This window comes from Aphis gossypii, unplaced genomic scaffold, assembly GCF_020184175.1.
Source record: "Aphis gossypii isolate Hap1 unplaced genomic scaffold, ASM2018417v2 Contig00869, whole genome shotgun sequence".
Classification (NCBI taxonomy): Eukaryota; Metazoa; Arthropoda; class Insecta; order Hemiptera; family Aphididae; genus Aphis; species Aphis gossypii.
The window spans coordinates 19,476-37,614 of NW_026083332.1; the positions used below are offsets into that span (position 1 = coordinate 19,476).

An 18,139-nucleotide genomic window follows, 5' to 3' on the forward strand; every position below is an offset into this window, starting at 1 on the left:
ATTTTTGCATAAGTTAGGACAGTATCATCAGACAACGTTTTGGAGTAACGCAGTTTTATACAAAATCTTTAACAGATCAGTCCAAGTTGATTCACTAGGGCTAAATGTTAAGAATAATGTCGGTTGACCTTCTTGACGCACCATGGCAAAAACATTTTTTCTCATCGCTGCAAGATATGAAGGTGAATTTTGTACGTTGTGTAACATTCGGTATTCTTGATCGTTATCTATAATTTTGTTTAGAACAGCTGGATTTGCTACGTCATTCGCAGTTGTGTTTCCTTTTTCGTTTTTTCGTAAAACAATTTGCACATTGCTTGCAATGAGTTTTTGAACTAATACTTTGCATTTAAAATCAAGTTAGATGAGTCCGATGCAAACCTTCGATCTACATTCAGCAGTTCAGACCTTACTACTTTTGAGTAATTTTTTAAAGGTGATTTATTTGTACGTGGATGCCCACCAAATAAATCAGGAAAAGCTTTTTCCTCTGCATGGTCATCAATAAGAATAGATAACGATTTCATGCCTTCGCCTGGTGCAAAAGAAACAAAATCACAGTTTTCAATCATCGTGTCCATTGATCCCGGATTGATTGGTTCAATATTTGTGTCTTCTTCGTCTGTTTCTTCACTTTCGTGATCCGAGCTGTTTTCTAAACTTTTTGTTGTTTCTGACACATGCGCCAGCCAATCTTTGTCTATTACAGCATCTTTATATAGAGGTTTTTTAATCAAATCATTCAATGCTAATACTACTAATGATGGTCTGACATTTTGATAAAGATAATGCTGTTTAAAGCACCATTTTCTTTTTAATTTTACCTTCATCATCTTAACTGCAGCTAAATTTTCAGCACACCTTGACAAAATAGATGTAGTCTTAGTCAGATCTATTGGAACATTGATAACGTTACCTTTAATTTTCAGCTGTCCATCACTGCGAAAACATTTGAATATTTTCATAAACGGTAATCTAAGGGAAACCATTTGCTTTTCTATTTGATTTAATTGCGTAACTGAAGACGGAACACTGTTTAACTCATAACCATTTCCTATGTACAACGGAGGAACTTTGGATTTTTTTATATGTGGAAGACAACTGGAACATATCGTCACAGTATTCTTGGCATCACTTGGAATTGACATCCCCAATCGACTGAAGATATCAGAGTTGCATTTATTGACACTGGATGGGAAACATAATCTATGACACGAATAACATTTTTCTGATAAACCTTGAGACCTTTTCAAAATATATTCAGATATCAAAACATCTTCCTTCTGCCTAGTTTCATTTAATTTTTGCCGTTCTCTTTTTTTATAAGATATTGAATTTGGTGTTTTCTTTTTAGTAGATACATTTTGACATAGGCTACTATCTGATGGTAATCTTCGCTTTCTCATGTTTCGAACATTTTGAATTTGATATGTTTTTTTGAAAACTGGATTTTCCATTCGTTTCAATCTGTTCTTCACACTGGCAACCTTGTTTGCATTTTTTATAACTGGATCTTGCAATCGTTTCAACATGCTCTTACGACTGGCGATCTGGTTAGCTTTTTTAACATCCGGATCTTGCAGTCGTTTCAACATGCTCTTACGACTGGCGATCTGGTTAGCTTTTTTAACATCCGGATCTTGCAGTCGTTTCAACATGCTCTTACGACTGGCGATCTGGTTGGCTTTTTTAAACTCCGGATCTTGCAGTCGTTTCAACATGCTCTTACGACTGGCGATCTGGTTGGCTTTTTTAATATCCGGATCTTGCAGTCGTTTCAACATGCTCTTACGACTGGCGATCTGGTTGGCTTTTTTAAACTCCGGATCTTGCAGTCGCTTCGACCTGTTCTTACGACTGGCGATTTGATTAACTTTCTTTAAAACTGGGTCTTTCAATCGTTTTATTGTACTTTTTAAATTTAACAATTTTCTTTGATTTGTAGCAACAATATCATCAGACGCACGGCTTAATTGTTTTCTCAATTTATCCTTTTCAAGTTCTTGCAAATGAAGAACAATGTTTTCGCGTGATATTTGTATTGCTTCTTTTTTATTTTGTGTACGTTTACTCGGACGTCCCATTTTATGAAAAAAAAAAATATATATATATATATATATAAGACAAAAATAATAATTAAAAATAAACTTACAGCTAAAAAAAAACCTTAATACTAAAAGTTTAAAAAAAAAAAAAAAACAACAACAACTGCTACCTCTGTCAAACAAAAAAAAATACAAAATTAGCTGATAATTAGAGTATATAATATTATAAAATAATTAACTTGAAAATTACCTTAACACAAGTCACAATCACAGAAATCCAATAAATGAATCGAGAAAAAACGAAAATGATCAAAACAAAATTATGAATGTTACCAAAAAGAAATATTTAATAAAAACACCTGAATTTTAGTAGCACCGCTATTATAATATGATAGAGTGTAAGGACACAACCTTAACATATTTGACATTTACAATTAATATACAAATACATAATAGATTCCTAATTTATTCATTTTACTTTATTAAATAAAGTAGTTATTTTTTTAAGAGGATGCTACCCGTGCATTTGTTGTCTCCGTCATACACACACCCGACATACCAAAATTTCGTTCACTAGTTTCAATAGTGGGCTGTTAATTTTGATATTGGAGTAAATTGACCAATTATACAATTTTTATATAATAACATTATCTGTGTTTAAGCGTTGGCTTCTATTCTATAGTTTAATTTTCAAGCGGGATATGAGCATTTTTAATTTGTGATATTTCACTGCATACTTGCTCATAGTATGCTTGAAAAAATTGAAAAATCGCCAAAAGCACAGATCATGTTCTTACCTAAAAGTTTGATAATAGGTCAATTTAATCTAATATCAAAACTAACAGCACACTATTGAAACTAGTGAACGAAATTTTGCTATATCGGGTGTGTGTAAGACGGAGACAACAAATCCATGGGTAGCGTCCTCTTAATAAATAATAAATATATCTAATATTTTAAAAATTAGGTACAATTAAAATATTAAATAATATCTCCTACTCATAGTATCTAATAAGTAAAATATGTAAAAAGGAACATTGAAAAATAAACTTTAAAATTAATTTTGTTTTGTTTACATTTCTTATGAATAAATCGTTCTTTAAACAAATTAATGTTATTTTACTACCAAGAAAAGTAATTAGAATATTGATTTGATTAATGAATAATAAATTCAATAATATAATTTTGTAATTTATTGTTATTTGATTATGATAAAAAATGTGTTAATATTTTTTTCAAACATGACTTAGTAAGACAAAAAAACATAAACTGTTTTTTGTTCTACACACGTTCTTATGTTTTTAATAAAAACTAGTGTCATACTTTAGTATTATGAGTAATTGTTATAAATTCACTTAATTAATATAAGTTCATTACTCTCAAATATATTTTATTACCTACTTCATTAAACGGTATAAAAATATTTTTAATTAAATTATTTTTATAGAAAACACATGGATATAAATACATATTATGATATAATATAAGTTGTTAGACAACTATCAATCCCTCTATTTCAGATTTGTGACTTAACCAAGTTTACACTAACCTATTGATATACAAATTTAAGCCACATTCATACGGCAATAATATTATCCATTCAATTAACCAGCAAAATTGACTGATCTAAATGTTTAATATAAATAATTATTACAGTAATATTCAATAATCAAATGCTAAATATTTTATGGAATCAAAAAAAAACGTTCAGAATCTAAAATTAAAGAGCTTTATTTATATTTAACTATTATAGGTATTTATTATTGTTTAACACGAAAATCGTAATATACGAGTACTTTTTAATTGGTAATCAGTCAAAAAGTCTATGGAAAAAAAGTCCGAACATAATATGTTTAGTGTCGGACAAACAAAAAGTCCGAAAATACAAATTATTCTATTAAATTTTCATTTATAATTGTATAATTTATTATCCATTTTAATCAATTTTAATAGGTATTTTAATATACATATATTTATCTAGAATCTAGATCTATATAATTTTTGTTCTTTTTTATAATAATCATGGTAATATTGATTATTGCTTGTAGGTACATAATATAATTTTATGGTAGCTAACATGTAGACATACAGCCACATATCATAGCGATAGATATATCTTAGAATTTAGATCATATACGATCTAAGAGATATTTAATATAATATAATATATAGGTAATTAACTATAGGTAGTAGATTTCCGTTTTATTTTTTTTAGTTATACGAAATAATAAGAATAAGAAAATAGAAAAAAAAATATTAGTTATAAAGAATATTTTGTATTTTCCGAGTTTTTGTTAGAAACTAAATAATGTGCTAAGAATTTTTGTCCGACTATAAAAACTGAATCCGGACTTTTTGTCAAACTTTTTTTAAAACGGACTTTTCTTCAGCGATTAATTTTAGTTAATTGCTGTATTCATAAAATGTACAATGTAAATACACACTACACAACTTGATAAACGAAAAAAATTATTCTCATACATGAGGAAATTCTTAACATAGGTACTAATATAATATATATATAATATATATATATGAATCCGATGATTGCAAAAACGTCATGAGTCAATTATTTAAAACTTTTGGATAATTGATAAAAACTGTATAATATAAATATTTTTGAAAAATAAATTAATTTAAGAAAAAGTACTTATTAAAATATATCATACACTTACTAATAATACTACACCTATAAAGTCGGTTTTTTCACTCAAAAACACATGATATGACTATTATAGTAGGTATATACGTTTTTACTAATATCTCAATTTCAAAAAAAAAAAAAAATATGACTCGTGACGTTTCTAAAAATATCGATTCACAAATTTTTTTACTGAGCATAATATTCAGTTTAGCATTTGGAAATTATTGAAGCATAAACTTATAATAATTTGTATAAATCTATAGTTATAAATAATTTATAAAAAAACATAATATGGAGACCAAATTATAATTATAATTTGATTTTTGTGTAGTATTATCAAGCTTTAAATACCAACGCAAACTGATATTTACAATTAAGCAAGCTCCACTACTATAGGCTACAATATTATTAAAACAGAAGAAGAGGCCCAAACAATATACAAATAATAATATTAAATAAATTTCATTCAAAATCAAAGTATGGATCTAAAACATGATATATCTTTCGGATCACCTCCTGTAAACATACCACTGCACCTATGTAGTATGTACCAACCTACTAGGTAGATATTAAGATTATAAACTTAAGTAGTTAGTAGTTACTCACCAGAAAAACAATGTATTTATTAGATATATAAATGTGTATGAAAACAAGTCCCTTATTTCACATCGATTGCTAAAAACACACTAAATCAGAATTTACAGAATTTAAAATAAAATATATAATCGAATAGTTGTTGCCAATAACTATAGGTAGAAAGGAAGGTATAGAAAAAAAAGTATTTTGATATTTTGTTGCGCGTGTCAGCAATTACTAAGATAACGATTACAATTTCAAAAATCCAAAAGAAATGTATTTTGATATTTCGTCGCGCGTGTCACCAATTAGTAATACGACGGCTGGAATTTCAAAAGGCCAAAACATTAGATATAACAATGAATAGTATCTATGACTTAGACCCACACCGAACAGCATCGGTAGAAAACTGGTAAAATTATACAGCGAGTACAGGCAATAAATTACGATAGGTAATGATAACTAATTAAAAAAAAAAAATAAATTGTCAAGGATAGGTACCTGAGACATATATCAGTAGAGATAAACTTCCGATTTTGGCACACACGTTAAATTACGAAAATAATTGGACCATTCGACGTTATATTTCATAGAAGACAGTAACACTACGGCGATTTTTTTTTTTACAAAACTACGTTACGTTCAAATAGAAAAGTAAGTACAATATTGAGGTAACTTTATATTTATATTTTATTTTTTTATTGGATAAGTAATGTTAGTAGGTACACAAACAATTAGAATTTCTTAAAATGCATAATATAATTTGCGATGTTTAAAAAATGTTTCATAAGATTTGCTGTCGCAAGTAATTCTTGAACAAATTAACATCGGAGTGACGTTTTATGAACTAGTTCAGGATTAAAATTATATTTTTAATTTTTAGTACCTATTAGGTATATTAAAGTTATAAAAGAAAAAATAATAGAATAGGATTTATTAAAAATAATATTTATAAATCATTATAATTTAAATTCCTAAAAAATTGGAAAATGTAAATGCTTTTAATAATTTCTGTAACTAAATGTGTTTGAAACCCGTCATATACATATACCATAGTATACTTAAATCAGAGGTTCCCACCAACCTATGGTCCGCAAACCATACCTACCTACAAAATTTAAACAAATATTTTAATTTTATCTTAATTATATTAATTTAATAACTTTATTAGTAAAGGAAATACAAGCCCAAAAATCACATCAACTTATTTTTATAATTTTAATTTACTTTTGATAAAAATAATAATACAATATACATTTGTTTAATAATAGTAATTTGTGTTAAATTGTTGATAAATGTAAAACTTTTACTTAAACTTGAACAATAACAAGTATTATAATATGTAAGCTATAATAAGAAATCATTATAAGGAATTTCACTATATTTTATTTATTCATAACCTAAATTCTAAAATGTGTAAAAAATTGATTCTTGGCTATGAGAATAAACAAAGTCTAAAATGTATAGTGGTCTGTGACATATCGAAAGTTCTCCAAGTAGTTCACAGTGTCAAAAAAATTAAACAACTGATTTAAATATGTTTCAAAATAGTATAGACATAGTAATTTGCATTTTGTACTCCATTCATTAATTTTACTAATTTTAATCTCAAAATATTATCCAATAAGATATATCTGTGTGACATTGTCACTGATGTCATGAATGCCTGTACGGGATCCCTTGCCCAACAATTGAATTAACTCACGATAACTACACACTGTTAAGCATTATACACACTTTTTTTTTGTATAATATGTAAATAACAACAACGGTCATCTTTTTAAAATTATATAGATTACTTTTTTCTGTATTTTCTACATATTTCTTTTGGTATTATAAATATTATTCACATATCAAACAATCATTAAGTTATTATTTAAATGTTTTTATTTTAATAAATACCCATCAATGTTTCTTTCTATACAGCCATTTTTTTTATGTACTGAAATACATTTGCACAATAATGAAATAATGAAACTACAAAATATAAAATATCAATGCCCCAATACACATTTAATTTATTATTAATTTTTATTATGAATAATTTAAAAATTATTGATGTAATTTTCATGAAATTAAATAAATTCTATAATAAAAATAAATTAAATAAGCATTTTTTAGCTAGTTTTATTTAAAAGTATGTATTATCTCATCAAGATGAGTAGTAACTGGGTCCCTGGGGGGCCACCACCGCCACCGCCACCGCCACACCGCCACATCACCACCGCCACCCCCGCGACCTACCACTCACCCAAGGTACCCCCACCAGTGTTGGGATTAGATAAGTAATTTTTTATCTAGATAAAGATAAAGATAACAAGACAAAAATGTATCTAGATAAAGATAAAAGATAACACAATTCAAATTTATCTAGATAAAGATAAAAGATAAATACATTTTTATCTAGATAAAAAAATAGATAATTAAAAAAAAATTTTATTTGTTGGTTTGAATTACCAGTAAAGGTATTTATTGTAGTAATAATTAAGTGTATCATTAGTCAGGTACATGGCATACTTCAGTACTTAATCACAAAAAAATTATAAAAAAAAAAAAAAATTACATATTAATTATTATGGTAAATACTGATAATAATGTCATATTTTTTAATCATAACTTATAATTTATAAATGTATAATAGCCAAAAGGTTTAAATAACATAAAAATAGTAAATTCAAGCACCAAATATTTCTTAAATTAAATCAATAACAATGCAGAATAACAATAAGTAATGAGTATGCAAGTATATAATATTATAATCTTAGCAGGGTTGCCACTTAAGTTTAAAATTCTAAATAGTTGAAAAACTATACTAATACTTACAATTTTAACAATTTACAGTAACTTTCTGTTTCAGTTTGATCATTTAAGTAATTATTAAAAATAAAATAATAATATAAATATTATAACAATATTTATGCTTAGTTATAAAACTTAGTTAAAATTATTTATTATTATTAAAACACCTGCAGCCATGACAAAAAAAACAGGTATGTCAGCATTATATTTGATACGCACAAAATGGCGGTCGGCTTGCGCCTATTATCAATTTTTCTCTTATCATGAAAAAAGTAAGCACGTTTTAAACGTTTTAATTTTTTGAAATGTGAACATTTTTAGTTTAATATTTTATACAGTATAAAAATATATGTATGTATATGACTGAAAATAGATTAATGTTGTTGCGTAAAAATAAAACTAAATAGACAGGTAGGTGTTTAGTTACTGGTCACATTTAATGGTGAAATTATAGTACCTAATACATTAAAATTATGTCACTTTATAAATTTTTTAATTTTTGTTTTATCTTTAGATTTAAATTGTTGATCTATGATTTGTCTATTTAAATTATTAAGCCGAATATATGTACGAGTTCGTACTAAACACTGAACAACCTCTGTTGGGATATTAAGATGTTCAATGTGTGGTGTCAGTGCATTAGTAAGTGTCTTAAATATTTGTTTTTCATTTGACAAACGGTCTCCGTGCAAGTTTTTAAAATGTGTTTCCATAATTTGTATAGCTTGGAAAAGATTATCTGATGGAGTCTTGAGATTTCCTTTACTAACAAAGTCTATCCAATTTGAATTTTCCGGTGACTTAGGGCTACCGACTATATATGATGATTTGTTTGAAAACCGATTTGCCACATATCCAGCTACATACTGTGCTATATCTGCTTCTATATGGTCAAACGGCTCTTCAACTTCCATCTGAAATAAACATCGGTATTTTTAAAAACCGTTCTATGTAAAATATGCATTATGATATTTAGTATGTATTTATTTATATTTACCTCAAACTCTTGCAGAAGATCATGAAATGATTGTGGAACTACCATATTATCTACTGCGCCTTTACTTAATTGGATTTTCGCTGTATCTTCCTCAATATCCTCATTCATTATTGATTTTTGGATTATCTCTAGTGTAAGAGTTTGACAATCATCTAATGCTAGTAAATTAGTTTCAGAGCTTTCTTCTGTGTTAGTATTATTGGTAAATATAACATTGGAATGTTTGCCAAGAATATACCACCTTAAACTAAAGAATTACAGTTTATATTTTATTAGCTATACTACAATTATATTATAATCACTAAGGTTCTAAGTTAAAATACCAGTATTTAAAGTCTAGTGCTGTTATGTTACTACTAGCACTTCCGCTCATCCCTTTTAAAAAACTAAACAGATGTTCCAAAACATCTTGGTTTAATTTTCTAGTTAATACATAATCAAGTCCGTGATATTTTTGTAAATCGAGGAATAAATTTTTCAGGGATGAGTTGCATATTAAAATTCCTTTATTAAAAGAAGTCAGACATATTAATATATCAAGAATTGTTACAAAATGAATAGTCAGTTTTACCTTTTTGGAAAGGAAGCATATTTTTTTCTTTTCCTCCAGATTTCATATTATAAACTCTCATGTTTTCTATGAAACTGCTCATTTCATCTAAAATACCATTTTGACTATTCAAATTCAAGCCATAGCTTTCCACACCATGGTCAAATTTTGAATTGGTATTAAACAAGTCAAACCATTTATTAAATAATGATATCATTTCAGCTGCCTGTTTTATAAAATATATTATGTAGATATTAAGAATTTTTCATTTTATATTAATTGTAGTTAACATTTTGTTTATTTTTACTGTATTTCAACTTACATTTTTCCAATTGCACTTGTCAATATATTTGTTTTCACCATAATAAGCTATTGCTTTTGATACTGAATTGGAAAGTAACTGTACTGCCAGCCTAACATTCATACGCCCTGGTCCATTTACTAAGATATGCCTTTCAGAAATTTTATGAGCTAATCTATAGTCATGTTTGGAATCTAAATTAATAAGCTCCTGAAATATATTCTTTCCGACAAATGTGCCATTTGGTAGTATAAATCCTCTATAAAAATTGGGTTATTAGTCATAAAAACATAAGTTGTCCACAATAAATACATACTTATCAAGTAAATGGTTTCTTGTCAACTTTACTAGATGTGGCACATCTGCAATACATGTATCAGTCGTTTACTACATGGATGCTCAAATGAAGTATTCTCTAGTGCAATGTTTAAATCTCTCCATAAACACATATTTTTTGGGCCCATATCATTGACTATAGAAATTGTTTCATAACCGATACTGTACAATTCCTTTATAATATTTAACAAAAGGTCTTTTGTCATGGCTGTATCAAAGCTATAGTATATTGGCTGTTTCCAATTACTAACAAGACCTTTAAGAAATAATATGGTATATATTATAGCAAATTAATTATTATATATATATTTTTAAATATTACCAAAGTATAAATTTCTTTTTGTCTATACCTCTAGCAACAACAGTCTGTACACATTTATAAGGACCTAAAACTTGTTCATTCTGCTTGTCAAAACATATCCTACTAGAGATATATGTTTCATCAAAACTTAAAACAGTTAGCTTGTCAGTCAGGCTCATTAATTCACCTTTGATAAACATTTCATTATAAATTATTATTTCTTAATATTTAAATCACAAGTATTTCTTTTTTTTGCTTTTACCTTTTGATTTCATAAGAGAGAATACTCGTGTTAATAATCCAGGACTAATGGAACATGTTGATGCCCATGTTCGAAGTGTTGACAGAGCTTAAGAATGAAAATGTATGTTAAAAAAGTATTATTTATTAGTTTTACATTCTTTTTTATTAACCTGGTAAGGGCATGTGTTTCTTTGTTCTTAAGAAGCGGTACATTTTGGGAGATATACTTCTTAAGGTGATTGCAGAACATATATCTTCAGTAGTCCACTTAGGAACTGTTTTTTTTGGATGCAATAGTAGATTGATTTGGGTGGGTGTGAATATTGTAGATAAAATAGTACTAAATCGATTTTCAAATCGTTGTTCCTCTAAGTTCACAAAGTTTTCAAACCATTTAATCTTTTTTCTTTGAAGAAAAATAATATTTTTATACTCAGCATTACTTTCATTAAGCTTTTTATTTTCTTCAATAAGTTTTTCCAAATCTCTTTTTAATCTAGACATAGTTTAAAATTCTTTGTAAAATGTATAACTTGGCACAAATAAAAATAATAAGGAATAAACAAAAACTACATTATGCAAACACAAAAAGCAATAGTTTATTAAAAAACATTAAAACATTAAACAATTATACATATTATGTATTTAATATAACTATAACTAATAATTACAAACATATCCAACTAGTATGACACTTTCCCACTATAATAATATTAGTATTAAATAATTATTTCTATACACTTTTATTAAGTTTTAAAAAGTTGTATATAATAATAATAAACATTGACTAAAATTAAATTATTAACTATATAATATAAACAAATAAAGCAATAATATAAACAGTGACAGTTACAAAATTAAATGTTAACTACAAAAAAATATGTAATTTAGATAAAACATAAAATATTATTAAGGTAGATGTAAAGAATCCTTAAATTTAATAATTTGTTCTAAAAACAATTTTTGTTTTATATTGTGTATTTTATTTTAAACTTTGTTTTATAATTAATAAATTATTGTTTTCTTTAAATGCAAATAACTTTTTCTTATTATTTATTATTATTATTATTAAAAACCTGTTCTTGTTGTAATAGGTTATTTAATTTATTACAAACCTAAACAAATCAAGAACATAAGTTTTCAATGATAGATAAAATGTAAGTGTATTGATAATTTCCTTTGATTCTTGTTTTTGTACATTGAAATTTGGTGATTGTAGAATATAATACACTAAAATATAAATAGTAGGCAGTTGAACATCATTATATTATCAAATATAAGAACATGTTTTCACAAATTTCACAAAATTCACATTGAGCAGTACACAGTAGTAATAACTTATAACGTTACTTATGATTTGGTTCATCAGTTGTGTCATTAAAATATTTCCACTTAAAGGACCCACTTCCAACTCGTCACATAAGTCATTAAAAAGTTTTGAGCAAACTGACCTAGCATTTTTATCATTGTGGTGATTTCTAACATGAAATAGATAATAAACCAATTAGATTTAATATCATCAACGGTTAAATAATAATTTGTATAATTATGTCTTTTTCCCGATTCTGTAACTTTAAAATTACCACTAGGGGTTCTTATTATAGAAGGCAAAGATTTTATAGGCGGCGTTCCCAAACTTTCTACACGGCAATTATATGGTATATCATCATATTCTAATCCAAGTTTTCTAAAAAAAATTTAATCCCCAATTAATATATCAAAATGAAAGCCAAATTGAAAACTAACGTCATAGGTATAGCATCAGGTTTTAACCTCCTTGAGCATTTGGGAGAATATGATGCAACCAGTTGTGTTCATGATTTTTCTGTAAAACAGTGTGGAGAAAAATGAAGTGAACACATAACACCTAGAAATAATAAAGTTTATAATGACAAATCGGAATAATTAGTGGTTAAGATGTCTGCAAAATATTTCAAGTGAATATATTTTTTTTTATATATAAAATGATTGAATTATGATTTATGTAATTTCAAGAATAGTACTAACCCGTTTCACAATTTATGTTATTTACATCACCGTGTCTAATAATTTGATTAGTCCATATTTTTCGAAGCTCGGGGTCCTTCGGAAATCTATGGAGGTGGATATTCGGATCTCTAGGTTTATCCTTCCTCTTACTTCCACTGAAACAACCCTCAAACACACAGACTGGCATGATGTACAGTAAAATGAAAATAATTTTCAAATTTACTAGAAAGTTTTAAAGTACAAAATTCTCAAAAGTTGGATTTAAGTATTGAATGTCGATACCTGGAATCTGGATATTGATAACGTGATAAACAAAAATTATCATATTATTTTATTTTATGATAAGCGGCGCAAGCCGGACGCCATATTTGCGCAGTATAACGCAGAGTTCGTAGATTGCTGACATACCTCTTTTTTTTGTCATGCCTGCAGCATAACAACATTTCAAATGTGTTGTCGCTAAGCCGGTTTCTCCTGGGAACTAAAATCTGTGAACCACTGCTAAACAACCTCTCAACAGGGGCAGATGATGGTAAGGTTGTATTATATTTTAAAAAAACTTTTTTAACAATTGGAAAATTATTTAAAATGTCTAGTTCTTTTTTTTTTGTATCCAAAAACGAAAGTGCTTGAACACTAGCAAGATTTGTATTTTTAGGAGTATTAACTGAGTTTTGAAAAGAAATATGATTTTGATCAAGTGAACCATCCGTATCTCCACTAAGAATTTGATAAAATTCGTGGTCACTGTTTTCATTGTCATCAGAACCATTTTCATCAGTTCTATTTTCAATTGAGTATTCTAAATTACATTCAGTTATAAATAATTGTTTGCACACAGTTAAATATCTGACTGGCACCCAAGATAGTTTAAATTTTGGAAGACTTATGGCTGACAAAATAAATGGTTTACTTTTAGTATGTGTTAAATCAAAAATGTACTTAAATCGTTCTTCAAGACTTTTAATAATTGAAAAAACCAATGGTTTACAATAGATTAAATGAGTCGATTGAATTAATTTAAGTCTCAGAGCAATAATAGTAGGGGCGACATAACCTAAAAAACAACTTTTCCTCTTGCATTAGGTCAAGAGATGTTGCCAAAGGCTCCACGATCAGACAATATTCATCTAGAAATGCCCACTCAGATTGTTTTAATTTATTTAATTTTAACTCTTCAAATGCAACTAACAACTTTTCTTTATTAGCGACCACTTTTTTTACTGCAAAATACATTGAATTCCAGCGTGTAATAATAGGTACAGGGAACTTTAAATTACAGATCTCATATATTTTGTCAGAAGCGACCGAACTTCTGCTAAGAATGTTCCAAAATGCATTTAATTTAACAAACACAGATTTTGAAATTTTCTGATAAGTTGAGTCAGAAATTTTAGCTACATCACTAGTAGCAATTAAACTAAGAGTGTGAGCAGTGCAGGTTAGATGTTCAGGTAAACAAAAATCATCATCGTCGTCATTACATTCAATATTTTCAGAATTTGAAAATAATGTTGATATTTCTACAATTTCAACATCTGCATTATCAACCTCACTGCCAGAGTCACTTATTTCAACATTAGATTCATCATCACTACTTTTGAACCAATTGTCATTAGAACTTTGAGCACTAAACTGACTTTTATTTGGGGTTTCTGAATGAATGGAAAATGTTCTGAACGCTTTTCCGAAATTTGAAGCATTATCGGTCACAGTATGCGATATTTTGGAATTGTTAATTTTAAAAGATTTGGTGATTTCATTCATAACCTGTGCTATATTCATGTAAGTATGACTGCCCTTTATGCGCCTACAACCAAGAACATACGAGTACCTGCTATAAGTATTTTCGTCGAGAAAGTGGCAAGTCATACCTAAATAACTTTTATTGTTACTAGACCATATGTCTGCTGTTGTGCATATATAGGTTTGTTTTGATATTAAGTCCGTCAACATTGTAACATAGGAATTATACCTTAAATGTAATTCTTTGCTTATAACTTTTGTGTTGGGAAGTAAAGCAGAATCTGTAATTCCAGCAAGGCCCATGATAAGTCTTTTGAAGGATGGTTTCTGGCAAGTTGCAAGTGGTCTCATCTCTTGTACTATGTAGTCAAAGACTAGGTTAGTAATCTAAAACCAAAAATTAATTAATATATATAACTAAATAAGCAATCAGCATAAGAAAAAACACCTTTCAAACTTTGTAAACTTATAAAATTGATAACTTTCAGTTATACAAAATAATATTTTAAAAAATTCATACTTTAAATTGTTTTATTTACTTTTGTAATTACTATTTACTATTACTATTTCTAAGAACTTTATTATTTTAATAACAAGTAACTGTTGTATAACTGAGCTATTAATTATTATTATATAATTACTAATTAGGTTCATAGTATATACAAGTTGTTTAATACAACATTAAAAAATACCTATTTAATATTTTACTTATATGTATAATGTACCTACACAGTACTCATGTTAAATAATAGGTAGGTATATCAATTGAACATTATAAATTATTATACTTATGTCTTTGACTTTAATAAAATAAAGTTTTTAAATCATTTATTAATATTTATTATTAGTTATTCAACACTAATTAACTCACTTTATTTTTAGATATTTTCTTTGACTGGCACAATTGTAGTTGAATTTGTGACTGGCGATTAGATGATGTTGATGATGTCATGTCGCTTACATCTAACAAATATTAATATGTTGTAAATTATCATGCGGTTAACATATAGATAAAAGATTATGATTAAGATATAGGTTCGATTAATTTACTCACTTGAATCAGTTGAATTTGATATGGTAATGTTTGATTTTTTTTTCTCTTTGCTCTTTTGTAATTTTGTCAATATTGATGAATGCTTATACTAAAACAGCCAACAGGTATAACAGGTATTTTATTACACGACTTAAGTATTATTTGAATATATCTGATACTACTATCAGTATTCAGTACCTACTTCAGTAGTAATGAATAAACTTTTATTTCATGTTTTGTTCAGTTTCTAGCAATAACTATTAGTTATTAATTATTACTTATTACTTATTAAGTACCTACTATTGAGTATTATAATATTATATTTTTATTTGTTTGATAAATAATTTATAGGTTTACTGTATACATGGTGGCACCAAATTTAATTTAAAATAGGGTGGCAAACTAGTAAAAAATTACCAAATACCCACCCACCCAGAACCGTTAAATTAAACATATGCGACTATACCTCAACGTTATCATTAGACACTTTTTATTACTAGTACTAACTAGTAACTACTAATTTATTATGAAACACTCAGTATCTATCCGTCAAGTTTTTTCTGTTAGATATTTACCCATCTGCATAATAAGACTCACACCCCCACCCATTTAAAAGGGTAATAATCTAGGGTGTAACATAGATATAGACATATAGTAGGTATCTATCTAAGAAATACCTATTATTTATTACACATTAAAATCTTAAATAAATAGACAACTACCTAGGTATTTATTTATTAAATCAGTTAATTTTGTTGTTTGAAAAATGTCAAATATATTTATATTTTTAATATAATTAATAATACCTAGTTACTTACAACAATATTATACATTTATAAATAAAACATATTATAGGTAGGTAAGGTAGTAGGTACTTACCTTAATATGACTTAAAAAATTCCCTGTTGAATTGATTTGACCCTGTATGGTTTTGGAACATGTTTGACATTTAGCCGTTAGTCTTTTCTCATCAACTTGTAAAACTTTATAAAATTGTCCATCAAATAAATAGTGGTTTGAAAATAACATATTAACATCAGTCGTATTTTTCTTTTGATCAATCTTGATAATATCGGTAGTTGTAGGCGTTGTAGCTGATGTAGGATCGTCAATAATTTCGTTGTTTGGTACAACAGTGGCATTCGAACTTGATAGATTATCATTTTTCTTATTTGGATAATTCACTGAACTTGTTAGAAATCGCTTCATAATTGTAACACACGATAAACAGACAGTGTAAATAAATACTTGAAATAATAATAATGACACTTTCTGATTCGTCTGTTGAATGTTGGATGATGACTGCCCTCGCTACAGACTGCGGTTATATTATTATTTATATCTTTGTTTATACATTTATCGAATAGGACGATTTATAACCACTGCGGGTGAGACGGGCAGTGTGTTCGCGCTCTTAAAGCTATATTCACTCTAGTCAATTTTGTAAATAACAACAATAATTACTATTTATAGATTTTTGAACCCACCTGTTGTGGTCGTTCTGGATAAGTTTAATAAAAGATAAAATGTGCAGAATTCCGAGTAAACAATATACACTGTTTCAAATGTAAGGTGCTTAGTGCTTACTTATTAGTTATTAGTTTATAACTGATAAAATAATAATTGTATAAAGATTTATAATAATATGGCTTCGATTACATAAAATACCAATCGTACCCAAACCCAATTAAAAATTCAAGACCCATTGCAGTTGTTTGACGCAGTTGACCCGCATCCGTACAATACTCGTCGGAACTAGGAAAACAATATCGTCTAAATAAGCAGTGCACATCTCCTCGAGTCCCATTAATACTGATTTCATTGCCCTAGTAAAAGTGGCTGGAGCTGAGCTCAACCCGAAAGGCATGCGCAAGTACTCATAATGTCCCGATTTCGTGGAAAATGCGGTTTTATGTGTATCTGCATTGTTAATGTTAATCTGGTGGTACCCGGATGCTAGATCAAGTGTCGAAAACTATTTGGAAGCCCCCAATGATTCTAGTATTTCTAATAGATTTGGAAGTCCATATGCTTCATTTTCGGTTACCTCATTTAATTTCCTAAAATCTACACATACTCGAAGCTTAGGTTTCCCGTTTGCGTCTAAATTTTTCTTTTTCACTACTACAAGTGGAAAATTGAACGGTGATTTGGAATCACGTATTATATTATTCTGTTTCATTTCTACAATTTGTTTTTCTATTTCCTCTTGGTATGCCCATGGAAGTCTATAAGGATGGATATTAATCGGTTTTGTACAACGCGGTGTGTTTATAGTATGGGTGACTACTTCGGTACCACTTAAATAATCCCCTGGTAAGTAAAATAAATCCGCGTATTCAAAACATAGCCCTAAGATGTTTTCCTGTTCCTCTGTATTTAGATCTTCCGTTTTAATTTAATTTTTTAATTTTTCGATCCGACCGGTTTGTATCTCGTTTTCGGATGATACTTTGAGTATTGTTTCACAGTAAGGTTCCCACTCTATGTTGTGTGTGGACGGTTGATCGATTATAAATGGTTCCTCCGAAATATTTATTATATTACTTATAATTTTATTACCGTGCACTGGGCTAATG

The 18,139-nt window shown here is 27.8% G+C and overlaps 1 pseudogene; it reads right to left on the reverse strand.

Moving 5' to 3' along the window:
- Positions 1-12,138: 12,138 nt before the first annotated feature.
- Positions 12,139-12,968, reverse strand: LOC126555478 (uncharacterized; annotated as a pseudogene).
- Between the last annotated feature and the right edge of the window lie 5,171 nt (positions 12,969-18,139).